Genomic DNA, 15,172 nt, shown 5'->3' with positions numbered 1-15,172 from the left:
TCGACATGTTTTTATTCTCAGATTTGAATACTACAATAATATATCACTTAGAAGTTAATATTTTTGTTCAAAGATGAAATTAACATAAATATTTTGAAACAAATAAATTCAGATTTTAGCTTTGAGTTTTGGAATAAAATGTCATTATTTTGAATTTATTGTTTATTTATAGATATTGATGTGAGCTTGTGATAGCTCTAATATATAGCGTTATTAAAGTACTTTTGACCTTATATTTCGGGCAAGTTAAGAGGGATTGATAATTTTTTAGTAGCTATTTTTGTTATATTTCTATTGAATATTCGATATTGAAAAGTTTTAATTGGATATTACATTTTTGGTCAATTTCCATGCTAAAATATGCAATTTTAACCTTGAAGGTGGCTATTGAAGTTTACTCAACACCACAACAATGTCACAGCAATATCATAAGCCTCAAGACCGATAGGAACAAGCTAGCTCATGTTCAAGGATTATAAATAATAGCTACTAGGCAAAAGAAAGTAAAAGGACAATAGAGAAAATGGAGCCAACATGCATCAAAAGTTCAGCTACAGAGAGCACACATTGGTCGCGGACAACTCGCAGTTATCACGTCGCTGATGAGAGTTTAACGAGCATTCATTGCTCATGGATAGCTTGCAATTAGAGCTCAGCTCACATGCATTGCTCGTGGACATCTCGCATCTCTCTGTTTATAGCTTGTATGCATCGCTTGGAGACAACTTGCATTTCACCAGTTCGCAGCTCCATCTCAATTCGCAAGCTCTTTGTTTGCAACTCGCATGCAACCCTTGGAGACTATTCGTATTGCACCAGTTCGCAAGCTCTTTGTTTGTACCTCGCATGCAACCCTTGGAGACTGTTCGCACTTCACTAGTTCGTAGCTCTATCCCAGTTCGCAAGCTCTCTGCTTGCAGCTTGCAAGTAGCGTTTGTTGGTGGGGAACTTACAACATACAACTCGTAGTACATAGCTCGCGTTCTCAGATCGCTAGCAACGCTTGCTAGTGGGAGCTCGCGTATACAGCTCACATATAATGCAACTCAGAGCACACAATCCACAATCCTATGGTCGCATGCATTACTCGCCTACATAGAGCTCACAGTTCACGGCTCGCACATCAAAGTTCCCATTTCACACTTTGCTAGTTCACAGATATGTGAGATGCGACATGGTTAGTCGATCTCCAACGCGTACACAAAGAGCTTAGTTTACTATTAGATTATGGAAAGCAGAAAACACAGAACCACTATAATGATAGAGTAAATTAAGGAACCGCTACGCCTAAAAATAGAAAAGATGAAAGGAGCTTAACAATATAAATAGGGAGTAAATTTCAGCATCAAAGGGGGATAGAACACAATAGAACACAAACACACATAATTTGAGAAAAGAAAAATCAAAACACAAGAGTGAGAGCATTGAGGCTGAAAATGACACAGAGTTTTTGAGGAAGCCAACGGAAGCTAGTTGCGGAGAACCACTAACATTCGACTAATCATCATTTCTTTCTCTTATCTATTTATTTATTCTGTTGTTTTTAAATCATGGCTGCAACTTGTTTGTTGGTTTTCACTTTAATGATTATGACTTAAAATTGTTATGCTAGAATATTTTCGGATCCTTAGCATAAAATTATCGATGCTTTGCTAATAATGTTTTGTGCAAATGGTTGTTATTCATTCGAGTGGTTTTCACATTTAACACTTGCTAAAGCATAACTAATATTAGTAAGTACTTGAGTTAATTATCACATTTGAGAGGATGGCAATTAATAGACATTTAACTTCAAAGGTCCATGTTTAATTCTTCCAGTAATTAAATTTGTAACAGTATAGCGATATATTTTTACCTTACATAATCCTTGGGAACGATGCCTAAAAATGTGATCTTGAGGTTAACTTGGCATAGACATATGTTAAGGTGATTAAAAGATTTAACTTAGTGACTTCGAGAGAAACCTAAAGCCAATGGATTCCATATTAGTAAACTACCATATCACCACAACATTTTATAACATCGCTTTCGATGATTCATGTTAGGGGGAAACAAATGTTCTAGCCTTTCATGTCATTGTTTTCATTGCAAATACATTTTGTGTTATTATTTTAATTTGTTTCGCGTACTTAGTTAAAATTAATTTAAGAACTTAGTTAACTCAATTCCCTTATATTTTTGTTACTTCCCAAATTCATCTACACCAAAACAGGCTTTTAGCGGCGCTTTTTTAGGCCTTTAGCGGCGCTTTTTAGCGCCACTAAAAGTATTTGCGGCGCTTCAAGAAGCGCCGAACAAAACGCCGCTAAAGAACGCGTCGCTAACTTTAGCGGCGTTTTTTTTTCTAAAAACGCCGCTAAAGACCAAGACCTTTAGCGGCGCTTTTCCCACAAACGCCGCTGAAGACCAAGACCTTTAGCAACGCTTTTACCGAAAACGCCGCTAAAGACCACAACCTTTAGCGGCGCTTTTCCCGCAATCGCCGCTAAAGACCAAGACCTTTAGCCGTGCTTTTCCCACAAACGCCGCTAAAGACTAAGACCTTTAGCAGCGCTTTTCCCACAAACGCCGCTAAAGACCAAGACCTTTAGCGGCGCTTTTCCAAAAAACGCCGCTAAATACCGAGACCTTTAGCGGCGCTTTTCCCACAAACGCCACTAAAAACATGACTTAAAAAATATTTTAATTAAATAATATTTATTTCTATCATAAATATTATATTATGTTTTTATTTTTAAAATTTAAACTTTAAACTTTAAGGATAAAAAATATTAAATTAAAATTTCTATTAAAATATATAAAAATTAATGAATTTAAATTAAGAAAAATAAAACAAGTTACATTCTATATTAGAATTACATAAGAAAATTGTTTACATTCTATATTAGAATTACATTAGAATACATAAGTTCTGTTTACAAGTTACATTCTATATTAGAAAATTGTTTACATGTTACATTCTCTCATGACCAACTCTCATCAACTCTTTAAGGGATCTTTTTTCCCTTAACTCGGTGGTTTATCCATACTTTTCTTGCCATCCCACATGTAAACATCACCTATAGCAGTAGCAGTTGCAGCCCAATACTTACCAACAGAAATGCTTACGATTGTTTTCTCACAAAGGGAATATAGCTGTACAAATTCATCCAAATGAAGTAAATAAAAGCTTCACTCCAGGGGAAGTTAAAATCAACAAAGACAATGGAATAGAACCTGTTGGCATCTAAGATGAGGATCTGAGGAAACCCAATAAAATAATGCTCCATCTTCAGAATAGCCATGCTATGTACCATCCCGTGACTATTGCAACCACGAACCCAAGTACGCTTAAGGCCTCAAGGGCATAGATGAAGGCTACTACAGCAGGCTCAGAAATATGAATTTCCTAATGCTATGTTTGGAAATATGAATTTGAGAATTTGGATTTAGATTTCATTTCCTACATTAATTGTGAGAATAAATGCATCATTATGCATAAAATAACTAAAATTATGATTATGTATTTAAAGATATAAAAACATGAATATCAAAATAAGAAAGATCCATAGGAATTTCAAATTCATCACTTATACGGGCATCCCACAATCCATAAATTTCAAAAACAGTCATGGATGTTAAACTTACTAGTTTCTTTATCACACAACTTACACCATATTGAAATTCAAATCCATTTTCTGAAACTCAGATTCCTAAGTACAACCTAAGTGAACATTTCACACTATCAATTATTTTATGCCTTGTATGTTATATCATGACGATACTCAAATCCATATCTCTTTTGTCAATTGTTTAGTCCCAATTTTGTTTAGCATTCAGTACCTTTTACATATAAACTCAACATACAACAATAAAATCCATTTCTCAACATGTAAGCATTTGCAACACAAGTAACACTGAACAGATATTCGCACCAAGAAATTAATGATTCCTCATAATCATAGTAAAGACATACATTTTTGGGCAAAGAAAAACCTTCAGGAACCATAAAACAATGGCGAAGACAGTACTTCTCCCACATAGCAAGCCGCTTATCCAAACTTGATTGAATCATATTGCGAATATAATTAACTCCTTAAAAAGAAACAAAGAGTCGAAAAGCTTAATGGGAAATAAGGAATATCACAAAATTGTTTTTTCTCCTGCATTTTCTAGTCCTCAACTATATTTTTTCAAATCAATAATGTTAAACTTTATTTAAGGCAAATTAATTTTCTTTATTTTTAACTTAAGGCAAATTAATTTTCGTAGAAACTATAATTAGCAAAATTTTGAAAAATATAAATCATTTTCGGCTCTAACAAATCAACATTTCTAAACTCAGAGTAATAATACTTTACTTTTACAAAATGAAAGAGAAATTCCAGGTTACCTTGGTTAGTTCTTGGGAGCAATCGGTAACTTCGACTTTCAAAAGTTTGGAAGCTTCTCTGCACGTTTTCAACAAAATTTTACTAACCTTTCTTGAGTGAACTCACAGAAAAAAAATTTAAAAAGATTAATAGAAACTGAGAATGGGGGAGAGAGAGGTTATGTAATAAAAACTCACTTTCGCAGGCTGTCTGTGATTAACATCTAAATTAGAAGGGAAAAATGATATTTCATTTTTCAACTTGGGCAATAATATAGATGAATTAAATTAAATGATTCCTTTCAATATTAGCTTTAAATCTGATCAAAAAGGGAAAAATGGATAAATAATGAGTACCTATTCTAAGTGGAATATATGGATACCAAGTTGGGATTGCACTCCTATTGAACTTGTACTGCACCTAAAGTTTCCCCTCTGTCGAAAAGGGCAAAATCAGAGGTTCGACTATAAAACCATAAAACATTATATGGAAAACAAGCATGGAATGATGAGCTTATATGCAAAAGAGATGGATAATTAGGGAGTGTTACGAACTACAACTACAATCATAATACGTCAAGTACATAAAGGACCATTGAAATTTAAACATAGCCACAATCATAATTTCAGATAGATGCATAGACGATCTAAAGCTACAAAGGAATCTTGGGTTTTTCTTGCTATTAAACCAGCATAAAACATAGGATATCCATAAGGTTTTATGGTAGAAATTTGTGTTACAATGCTTGAAGATGGTATTCCGAAGAGGAGAACTTACAACCAAGTAAGAAACAGTTTTAATTACTAGCATGTTTGTAAGCTGCTGCAAGAACTATATCACCAGAAATACTAGCATGTATGATTTGTGCAATTATATCCTTGTTGGTCTAATAAATATGTTAAGGTTAAAGTATTAACTAGCAACCCGCTAAAGAACAAATAATCACATTTTGAATTAACCTAGGTATTTCAGCACATTCAGCAACCTATATGTCTAAACAGTATAACCTCAACCCAAACAGAAATTATTCACCATAAAAAACATAAACGGTATTTTGGGGTGTTGTATTTGTTCTTGTCCTGATTAATCCTGCGAAAGTAGACATTCCAATCTGCTTTATAATGTGACTCCAGTCACCTGCGGTACCTGTAAAAATATCTTATATTAAATTGAAGACTTAAGAATACATGTTTTCCTCCTCTCATTCAAAGTCCAAGATCTTATATTGAATATGCTTTTTTTAAATAAAAAAAAACTCTCCCTGTAATAAATGAATGTATCAATTGTTTCTCCAAAAATATCTTAAACTAATCAACTTATTAACAGCAGCAACGCATTCACTGCATGGTTCTTTTGTACTTAGTTTTGCTAAAGAAGAAGCAGATAGAACAGATATAACTAAAAACAAAAGCTGTTGAGCAGCATTTGGTGGGGTCAGTCCTGGTTCTTCCATTCTTACTAACCATATCTGAAAAAGAACTTCTTTGCAGACTTTCAATGGATAAAATTTTACTAAACAAACATGAACTTTTACAAGAGACCACCAAACCATTAAACTCAAATTTCATAAAAAAAGATGGAAAGAAAAAGTAAGAACTTACAAAAAATTATATTTCAAGCTAAACCTAAATAAGTGCTTTATATGAGTCAATGAAACCTTTCCTTTTATATCTATGGTCCAAATTGTGCAATAAAACGTAAAAGAAAAACGAAATTCATATATGAACCAAGCTTCATACAAATCTTTAGCAAACTAAGTCCTCAATATTTTTAACAAAAATCAAATTTGGAAATCAAGAATAGCTCAAATTTCTACACCGTAATGTAAAAGCTAAAAGTAATTAAATTACCACTGGGATTCGAAAGAATAAAACTCGACATCACCGATGCCGTTGATTGAAACCGGAGAAAACTCAGATCTGGAGAGAGATTTCAAATAAACCAAAGGCGGGATCACAAGTTTTCAAGTAAGCACAAAAACAAAAAACCGAATACGAGTAACAAACTTATTTGATAATTACAACAGCTCACTGAGTAATCGACGGTGGAGATAATAACATCACCAGAATCAAAACTCGCACGCAATGACTCGGACTCGTAGAGTTACCGAGTCCAAGAACTTCAACTCAAAAAAAAAACTCAACCTCCAAAACGCCAAAAAAAATTGAAACAGAGAAGAAAAGAAGTTGATTGTCTAATTGTTTGTGGAACTGAAAAAAAAACCGTTGGCTTTAGCTTTGGGAGTAAAGACGAAAGACCTGGTGAGATTTGTAAAGGAGACGGGTAGAAAACACCATGAGAGAGCTCAATCAAACTTCTATTTGGGAGTAGGGTTTCTAGTATTTGTTTTGGGAATCTGCTTGCTCAATCAAAAACTTAAAGGGTGTTTTGAGCATCCCAATTTTAGGGGAAAAATTAGGGGTTTTAGTGGGGAAAGATGGGGATAAAACCGCGCCATATTTTTTAAAGAAATAATTTTTGCGGCGTTTTTTAAAAAAGCACCCTAATGCTCTGTCTATAGTGGCGCTTTTTAAAAAGCGCCGCTAATGCTTAATCTATAGCGGCGTTTTTCAAAAGCGCCGCTAATGCCACAAAAGCTCAATGGTGCTAACTTTTTTTTGCGGCGTTTTTCAAAAAGCGCCGCTAATGCCTGACCTATAGCGGCGTTTTTCAAAAAGTGCCGCTAATGCCTGATCTATAGTGGCGTTTTTCAAAAAGCACCGCTAATGCTTGATCTATAGCGGCGTTTTTATAAAAGCGTCGCTAAGGCCACCAAAGCTCGACGGTTTTTTTGCGGCGTTTTTCAAAAAGCGCCGCTAATGTTCGACCTATAGCGGCGCTTTCCAAAAAACGCCGCGAATGCTAGTTCTATAGCGGCGTTTTTCAAAAAGCGCCGCTAATGCTTGATCTATAGCGGTGTTTTTAAAGAAGCGCCGCTAATGTGATATCTATAGTGGCGTTTTTTATCCAAACGCCGCTGAAGGTGCCGCTAAAAACCTGTTTTGGTGTAGTGATTACTAGTTAATTTTACAATTATTGTTTTAAACCAGTCTTTGTGGAGATGATAACTCTAATACTCATTACTTTATTACTTGTTGGCGATTGTGTACACTTGTACATCAATAGAAAATCTCGCAAAAAATTTTTTGGTGCTATTGTTGGGGACTATTTTACTCATTATTTTCTAAATTAATTATCTTGCAATTTGGTTTAATTTTCTTTTGTTTTCACTTCAATAATTTTCATGATTTTTCAGGTGCTATTAGTTTATGAACGTAAACCAAATTATTGATTTACTTCCCATTGATCCTGAAATCGGATGTACTTTTAGAAGGAGAAGAAAGGAATGAGTGAATCAGAGACAACCTACATTATGAATATTGCACCGCAAGGTCAAAGAGAAGGAGCTGCTAGTAATGTTCCAAATCTGGTCATTGTTTTTGATAAAAAAGACCGTGCTATTCACCAATATGTTGTGCCTCTCTTCAATGAACTTAATCTGGGTATTGTTAGACCCGAAATTGAGGCACTTCAACTCAAATTGAAGCTGGTCATATTCTACATGCTTCAAACGGTGGGTCAATTTAATGGGATACTTACTGAAGATTCGCACATTCATCTACGCTTATTCATGTAGGTGATTGACTCATTCAAATTGAGCTTGAGACTAAAATTATTTCCATACTTTTTGAGAGATAAAGCACAAGCATGGTTGAACTCATTACTCTCTGATTCGGTAACTATTCAGAAATAATTAACTGAGCGATTCTTGATGAGATATTTTCCTCCTAGCAGGAATACCAAGCTTCGAAATGAAATCAACACATTCCAAAAACTTGATGAAGATTCTCTATATAAGGCTTGGGCTTAGTTCAAGGCATTATGGTGAAAGTGCCCTTACCATGGTATTCCACATTGCATTCAGTTGGAGACTTTCTACAATGGTCTCAATGCTCATATGAAAATGGTGGTAGATGTTTCAACCAATGAAGCCCTTCTTTCTAAGTCCTACAATGAAGCTTATGAAATTCTTGAAAGGATTTCTGGTAACAATTATCAGTGGCCAACTACTTGAGTATTCACAGGAAGAAGAGTGGTAGAAGTACATGATTTGATGCACTTACTTCTTTGGCGGCCTCGGAATCTTTTATGTCTGCTATGCTTAAGAACCTAACAATACATAGGTCCAATGGTAACCCGATGGGTCAGCAGCCAGACCAGTTTGAGAATATCTCTTGTGTATATTATGGACATGGCCATGTTTTTGTGAATTACCTATCAAATCCAAAGTCAATCTATTACATGGGGAATCAGAATCGGAGTGGTACGTAGTCAAACTTTTACATTCCTTTATTACGAAATCATCCAAATTTTTAATGGGGCTGGTCTGAGTAACTTTCATATGCGAGCAAGACCAAATTTGTCATCTGGAATATTCACAACACGCTCAGAAACTCCCACCAACTGAACATTCGAGTAATATTGAGAATTTGCTAAAGGCATACATGGTGAAGAATGATGCACTGATCCAAGGCCAAAAAACAACATTGAAGAATTTGGAAAATGAAGTGGGACAGCTAGCCAATGAGTTGAGAAGTAAACCCCAAGGTGCTTTACTAAGCGACACAGAAAATTTAAGAAATGCATGTAAAGAACATTGCAAAGTCGTCACCTTGAAGAGTGGGAAGATGTTGGAGTCCAAGGAGTTTGAAGCTAAAAATGAACCCTTTGTTATTTAAAACAAGGAGAAAATTCAACCTAGTGATGAAATTCTTGCATTACAAAAGTCTGTTCTTGCGACCTTTGCTAAAATATTACTACAACAAAGCAGTCCTAGAAGTCAACATCAGAGACCAAGGTTGCTGTACCGCAAAAGAGTGGTCCAGACAGATTTAAAACCCTACAGCTCCATGTCCTCAGCGATTTTAGAAGCAGAAGCAAGAGGTTCAATTTAAGAAGTTCTTGGACGTGTTAAAATAGTTATATATCAACATTCCATTGGTGGAAGCTCTTGAGCAAATGCCAAATTATGTGAAATTCATGAAGGACATTCTCTTTAAAAAGAAAAGGTTGGGGGAATTTGAGATGGTGGTTTTAATAAAGGAATGCAACATATTTTTACAAAACAAACTGCCACTAAAAATGAAAGATCCAGGGAGTTTCACCATACCATGTAACATTGGAGACTCTTATTGTGGAATAACTCCATATGATTTTGGAGTGAGTATCAATTTTATATCCATATCTATGTTTAGGCGAGAGTCTTGGTGAGGTCAGACCAACGACGGTTACACTTCAATTGGAGGATGTGTCATTATCACATCCTAAAAGGAAGATCGAAGATGTTTTAGTATGTATGGATAAATTTATATTTCCATTTGATTTTATTGTATTGGATTTTAAGACAGAAAAAGAAGTACTAATCATTTTGGGGGGACCTTTCTTGGCAACTAGTGAAACATTGATCAATGTGAAGAAAGGTGAACTCACCATACGAGTTTAAGATGATCAAGTGACCTTTAATGCGTTCATGGCCATGAGATTTCTAATTACAATTGAAAATTTTTTTGCTATGTTCGAGACAGAAATGTCGGTTTCTACATAATGGGAACTTAACTCTATAGATGATCCGTTAGAATGCATTTTAGTATCCGACCCACCGAATGACGATGAAGATGATGAATGTTTGGCTTTTTTAGAAGGGATTTACTTTACAATCTTGATTTGAATAATTGGAGTTATCATTTCGTGACTACACACAACCAAAGACATTAATTGAGGATCCACCTAAAATGGAGTTAAAGGTACTTCCTTCCCATTTGAAATATTCTTATTTGGGTCCCTCCCCAACTTTGTTTGTCATCATTTTAGCTGAGTTAACTGAAAAATAAGAAGAAAAGTTGCTCGATGTGTTGAAAAAGTTTAAAAGGGAAATCAGATGAACTATCGCTGATATTCGAGGTATCAATCTGTCTTTGTGTATGCATAAAATCTTACTAGAAAAGGATGAAAAGGTATTGATTGATGGCTAAAGAAGACTGAACATTATTATGAAAGATATAGTTAAGAAGGAAATTATTAAATGGTTAGATGTAGGGATTATTTACCCTATATTTGACAGCTCGTGGGTGAGTCTAGTTCAATGCGTACCGAAGAAAGGGGGAATCACAGTTATAGAAAATGAGAATACCGAGTTGATTTTGACAAGAAGAGTTACAAGTTGGAAAATTTGTGTGGATTATAGGAAACTAATCAAAGAAACTTGGAGGAATCATTTCCCACTGCCATTTATTGCCAAATGTTGGATAGGCTTGCGGGACGTGAGTATTATTATTTCTTGGATAGATACTTAAGGTACAATTAGATAGTTGTAGCTTTGGAAGATCATAAAACCACTTTCACTTGTCCGTACGGTACATTCATTTTTCGAAGAATGCCCTTCAACTTATGCAATGTGCCGGCAACATTTCAAAGGTGTATGATGGCAATATTCACTGACATGGTTGAGCAATTTTTGGAAGTTTTCATGGATGGCTTTTTAGTGTTCGGGGATTCGTACAATTATTGTCTAATTAATTTAGCTATGGTGTTGAAACAGTGTGAAGAAATGAACATTGTCCTTAATTGAGAGAAATGTCATTTTATGGATAAGGAGGGTATTGTTTTGAAGCACAAAATATCAAGACATGGAATTGAAGTTGACAAAGCAAAAATTGATGTGATCGAGAAGTTGCCACCTTCTATTTCTATAAGAAGCGTTAGAGGTTTTTTGGGGCATGTCGATTTTTATCTAAGGTTCATCAAAGATTTCCAAGCCACTGTGTAATTTATTAGAGAAGGATATAACATTCAATTTTGATGAAGTATGCTTGAAAGCCTTTGATGAGCTGAAAAAATGGTTAATTTTAGCACCAATTATTGTTACACCGAATTGGAATTCTCATTTTAAGATGATGTGTTGTAACACCCATTACTCAGTCCGGTTGTCGGACCTGAGCTACGGAATGCTACAATCATAACTGAAACAGAAAATGGTCAATTTACATCGATTATTTCAAATAAATATGGAATATTTCATTAATACACAATTAATAATCAATTTAAAAAAAAATCATACAATCATAGTCAAATCAATTCATAATCACTAAATACAACAATTCTTAGGTCTTATACGAGCTTACGTATACTCCAGTATCACCCATAATTTAGCTAGGACTAACTTACAACATTTCCAAAACTACAAATCAATTATATCATAAATAAATTCTTCAAATAATCATTCATGTCATAAGAACTCAAGTATTATGATATATATAATTGAAATATTTTCAAAAGTTAAAGGCAAGTATGAAAAACAAGGGTCACACAGCCGTGTACCCAAGCCATGTAACTCTTTGTGACCATGTGGCAGAAAAATGACCATGCCCTCCAGTAGTGACAGGACTGTGTGGCCATACCATATAACAATTGGGAACAGTGTGGACAAAAAATGGTAACGTTTTACAACCTTCACACGACCGTGCCTCCAGCCTGTGTATTTCACACATTTTGACAAATTCAAAAACTTGCTCAAAACATTTCCAAAACAAGGTAAAACAAACATATATCAATCTCCTAAATCACTAACCAATATACCTCAATGACACCATTACAAACCAAGAATTTCAAAACATTACAATTTATTCAACTCAATTAATACCATTTATGTTATTCACTACACATTACTGAACCTTCTCACATATGCAAAACATTCATTTAACATCCACCATCAACACCAATTGTCATGCCATATTGGCACCAAATGACCCTTCAACAAAAACACTTTATACCATACAAATCATCTTACAAATGCACCTCATTTAGTACACAAATGAAATCTCCATTATACCTTTTATATCATTGAAATCATGCACACATTTCTTACCCATTCATTTCTATACTAATCACTTATGCATCAAACCATTCTCAAGAATAAACAAACCATTGACTTTCATCACTTATACACATATATATATTGAGATGCAAACATGTAAACATAATCTACAAGCCTTTAAGGCTATTATCAATCATGTAAAAAACTTATACATATCAACCTATGTACATGCTGTTGGGAAATGTGCCCATATTGTAGTAAACATGTAACTGTTTTCTATTTATTTAAACGATGAATAAATAAAGTTAATTTCACATTTCACTATTATGTCTTTTGTACTTCTATCTTTCATATTTTGCATGCATAGCAAAATTGTGACAATAAAATATTAGCTTATTGATTGTGTAAGTTTAAACTGATGATAAGTGGCACTGTAAGAACGTATGCATTGCAAGAAAGACAACTTACTTCGGTAGATAATCTAAATGAGTTTGTAATCTTGTAAAAGAATTAAAGTGAGCATTTGATTCAAATACTTAGAAGGATTATTATGTTGTCTATAATTCCAATTGAGGAGATGACTAGTCTTGGCTATCAGAGCAGTTGACTCCATGGGTAAAGATATAGATGTATTTATTTGCAGAATGATAATTGGACTAAACCCAAGATGAATTAATTCTAAATCTGTTTGTGAATTACTCCACTTGTGACATTCATGGTGTGATTTACCTAAATCCTGATTTAGTCACTGGCCATGCGTACGTGACAGATGTGCTTTGATATAAGTGGAGGCTTATGCTCTAAAGATGATCAAACCGATAGTCGGTATGTTGGGTACATGACTTGTGTATGGCATGACTTTTCTAGTAATAGTGGAATTCATAGCTAAACTAAAGAGTTAAAGATATCCTCTCATTAACATTATGTGGATTGATAAATATGGAACGTGGCTACGGGTTTCTTGTTCTTGATCGAGCAATTTATTACAGTTATTTGTTGATAGTGATCATATTAATTATTAAGAAGACACAATGATGACAATGAGATAAAATATGATTGTATTGAGTAAACGGATTTAACTCAAAGGAATCTAGGATATCTTATGAGGGTAACACACACATGACAAGGTAATTGGACAAAACAGTTGGATGAGTTACTTTTGTAAAGAGTATACGCTAAGGAGTTTTCAATCATGGTGCTTCTTGTGAACTGACTCCATGATTAAGTAATTGCGAATTATCGAAATGATGCTTCTGGGCATAATTGCAATTGCTAGAGACTAATTGTATATGTCCGATTAGTCCCTCCAGTAGCTCAACAAACTTTCAATCGGACTGTATTTAAATCAGAAGAAAATTCTACGACTTTGGAAATAATTTAATTGAGTCGATTTATCCGATGTGGAACTAAATTAGACAATCTTAAGAATTGTTCAACTAGAGAATTTGATTAAAGAATTTTCTTAAAAAAATAATTTAGAAAATCTAAGTGATTTTTGGGAAAATTAATTTTGATAAAGTAAAATTAAATTAATCAAATTAATTAAATTTAATATGATATTTTTGGAAATTAAATTTCAAGTTAGACAATTGGTCCAATGGGTAATTGAACTTGAAAGTTGGACTTGAAATCGTAAATTGGGTTCGGGAGCCCAAAACCGAGATTGAGACTCAAAAATTGGTCGAATCGAGTCTGGTATGTGAAACCAGGCCAACGGTCCAATCGGTGGCTGGACCAGATCGACTGGGTCGCCACTGTCTCGAATTGATCCGGGTCGAGGTGTCGGCAATTGCGATGATGACATTTTGATGGCCGACAAATGGTCGACGACAGTGGGTCTTCGGTGGTTGAGTAGTGGAAGAATTAAACTCCTACTAGGACTCTACCAGAGAATTTGATTTCAGATTAACTATTCCAAAAATAATATTGTTTTAATAAATCTAGTATTAAATTAAATTTAATACTGATATTAATATTAATTTATTAATTTAATATTAAATTGATTATTTTAATATTAAATTTAATTTAATGTTTAACTTGTAAATAAATATTATATTAATTTAATATTAAAGTGATTAAGTTTAATCATAGTTGAACTCTCTAAACTCTCCATATATAAACAGAGTCATGGGTCATTATTCGAGACACATGGATTCAAGAGAAAGTTGTAGAGAGAAAATTCTCTGAAGAAATTATTTCAGAAAATTTCTAGAGATATTTTTCTTATTTACAACATGGTCTAAAATTTTAGAGAAATTATGAAATTACCCCACTGGAAATTTTTGTAAAAGGTTTTCTGATTCAAAATGAGCCCACACTCGACAAATGTAAGCTTGAGGATAGCAGAGAAGACTATTCGATCGAAGCGTTCATCCTAGATGAATTGAAAAGGTAAATTTTGATCAAGTGTTTATTACTTTAGATATCACAACCAAGATCTAGTTTTGGAAAATTTTTTTTCAAACTTTGGTTTTCCCTTAAATTTATTTTTCGATGCATTTTTCAAACCTGATTTTCCAACACATGCCACATAACTGAGTCTAGAAATGATTAAAAGTCTATTGAGACAGAAGTTGGTTAGTGTGTGTTCCAAGGTGATTTGATCGACACATTCCACAAAATGACCACTATAAAAGCAAAAAAGGAACAAAATAAGCATTTCGAATTCTTAGTAAGTTCATAGGCATTAAACCAAATAACTTACCTCCGTTTACAAGTAAACACTACATACTATTTAACTCAATAATTTTTTCCTAGCATGACAAATCAAATATAAAAAAGGTGAGTTAACATTTAACCACATCATAAAGCAAATCAAATATGAAATAAACCAAATCACTTAATATCACATTTAATACCTTCTCAACCCAATTCAATATTAGCTATATGAACATCATTCTCATATCATATAAATTCTATCTATTTATCAAATATACATCCAATTCTA

At 33.9% G+C, this 15,172-nt stretch overlaps 2 long non-coding RNA genes across 2 annotated transcripts; both read right to left on the bottom strand.

Annotated features, from left to right (window-relative positions):
* Positions 1-2,828: 2,828 nt before the first annotated feature.
* Positions 2,829-3,300, bottom strand: LOC128034947 (uncharacterized). The gene is made up of 2 exons (XR_008191307.1): positions 3,217-3,300; positions 2,829-3,135 (listed from the first exon to the last, which is right to left on the bottom strand). It is a non-coding gene; the product is annotated as an uncharacterized LOC128034947 (long non-coding RNA).
* A 16-nt stretch (positions 3,301-3,316) lies between these two features.
* On the bottom strand, positions 3,317-6,721 carry LOC105804327 (uncharacterized). Its single transcript, XR_008191306.1, has 4 exons — positions 6,203-6,721; positions 4,735-5,498; positions 4,373-4,430; positions 3,317-3,442 (listed from the first exon to the last, which is right to left on the bottom strand). It is a non-coding gene; the product is annotated as an uncharacterized LOC105804327 (long non-coding RNA).
* Positions 6,722-15,172: the final 8,451 nt, after the last annotated feature.

This window comes from Gossypium raimondii, chromosome 11 (assembly GCF_025698545.1).
Source record: "Gossypium raimondii isolate GPD5lz chromosome 11, ASM2569854v1, whole genome shotgun sequence".
NCBI classification, from domain to species: Eukaryota; Viridiplantae; Streptophyta; class Magnoliopsida; order Malvales; family Malvaceae; genus Gossypium; species Gossypium raimondii.
Note: the sequence above shows the minus strand (reverse complement) of the source record. Positions and strands in the feature narration are given on the sequence as shown.